This window comes from Triticum aestivum, chromosome 2D (assembly GCF_018294505.1).
Source record: "Triticum aestivum cultivar Chinese Spring chromosome 2D, IWGSC CS RefSeq v2.1, whole genome shotgun sequence".
Taxonomy (NCBI): domain Eukaryota; kingdom Viridiplantae; phylum Streptophyta; class Magnoliopsida; order Poales; family Poaceae; genus Triticum; species Triticum aestivum.
The window spans coordinates 565,390,980-565,393,064 of record NC_057799.1 but is presented as its reverse complement, the minus strand read 5'-3'; positions in this window follow the sequence as shown (position 1 = coordinate 565,393,064).

Below are 2,085 nucleotides of genomic sequence, written 5' to 3'. Positions count from 1 at the left end.
CCATGAGCTGTTGTGGCAGGGACAGCGGTGGTGGGGGAGGAAGGGAAGGCAACGCGGGGGCCTCGGTTGAGGGGGGGAAGACGAGTCGGTCGCGGACGGGCGCCTTGCTCGGCGGCGGGGCCGGGCCGGAGCAAGCAGCCGCGCTAGGTGCCGCCGGCTTCAGATGGCTTTGGGGGTACTGACGGGATTGGTGGCCGGGGAGTCTGCAGGTGATGCAATGTGTTTTCCCATGGCAATCTTTGCGGCGGTGTAGAGGGCTGAGACAGCGGAGGCACAGGCCCTTGAAACGCCTTAAGAAGGCCTTTCGGGCGGCAGCTTGAGCAATGGAGCGGCGACGCGCAGCACTATTGTCCACCGGCTCGAGGGCGGCTTTCCGCAGTCACTGCTTTTGCTTCCGGGATCTCGCCTCCGTCCATCCCTCTTCAATGACAGGCGGGATTTCCGGCTGGGCTGCGGTTGGCGCGACGATGATGGAGCGCAGCCCAGGGACCGACGGGGGAGGGGGGAATCGCGGGGCAGTCCGCCATCAATGACAGCCCCGGGGGAGGACGCCGCAACCACAATGGATTTGAGACAAGCAGCTTGGGGTGCAGCGGGCGTACCAGCGGGCACTGAGGCGGGTGGACTCGCGAGGAGGCAGGCCTCGCCTTGAAGGCGCGCCGGGGAATCCGGCGAGCGCACGGAGCCAGATCCAGATCCATTCCCGTCACCCTCCGAGGAGGAGGCGTCCCAGTCGAGGAGCTCGGTCGGCGCCGGGGAATCAGGGGCTGGGGGGGCATAAAGGCGGACGGGGGAAACCCACAGCCTGACGGGCCGGAGCGCGTGCGGTGGCCGCCGCGGCCGGAGTGGCCAGCGGCGCGGGGGCGGGGGAAGGGCTCTCGGGGCTCACGGGGAGAGATGTGTGTCCATTCTTCGGGGTTGCCGAGCACGTTTCGAGCCAAGGGGGATGCACCTTGCAGCCTGCAATTTACAGTTGCACGCGCCTGAAGATTCCACTGGTGGTTTTTTGGGTGTGACGTTTGTACGGGCAAATGGCATCTTGCATCGCTGATCAAGCGGGCAGGCTTCGTCCGAGGGGGCAGATCTGTCGAGATCTGCGCCCAATTTGTTTAGTGCCTAGCTTAACAGTGGAGCAGTTGCACGTAATCTTGGAGTCTGCAAGTAATCTTGCTCGGCAGACAGTGACCGGTGCAGAACACTCTGCTATACTAGTATAGTAGCCGACGTGCATGGTGGGAAATGGTTGCACGCTCGCCTCCATAATTTTTAAGAACTCTTTTCTTTGTGGTGACTTCAGGATTTGATTGACGGTTTTGGTTGGAGAGTGGGCACTACAACTAGTCTACTAAAGCGGTTGGTTTTTGTTTGACGCGGAGAGGTTGGACACAATGATAGGATATGCTTCATACTAGAGGCTGACGCGCGCTTCGCCGCGCGAGATAAATTCTTATGATCGGTTGTTTTGTTTGGATTTTAGCTGTGTTGGCTTGTGTTTTAGTTATGTTCAGCGGTGTTTTTTTTCGTTCATATATCTTGTGTTGGGTTGCTGTTGGAGATAAATTTGTGCCGAAAGAAGAGTGGAGTTGTTTGGTGTGTGGTTGTGGTGTATTTACATGTTTCGACCTTCGTGTCAGCCTTTGGTGGCTGTTTGAGCCCCTTGGGTACTCCTATGCCATGCTGAAACCGCAATTTGTCGCTATAACGCTCACATGGGCCTCCCCGTAAAGTTCTCGCTTGCTCAGCTTGGCTCCCTTCTCCTCTCATTCGCTTAACTTCTTTTTCCACTCGCCATGCCGCTAGCTCTGTAAAAATTGGTTATTTTATTATTTGAAAGTGTTAGTTTAATTAAAAGATGTTCAAGGATTTTAAAAAATATTGTAAACTTAATAACCATTGATTTTGGAAAACGTTCATCAATTTAAAATATATTCATGGATTTAAAAAAATATCCATAAATGAAAAATGTTCACATATTTAAAAATGACCATGAACTTTAAAACTATCCACAAATTTAATAAATATTAATGAATCTGATTAAAATGTGAATTAAAATGCTTTTTAGTGTTCACAAATTTGAATAAACAC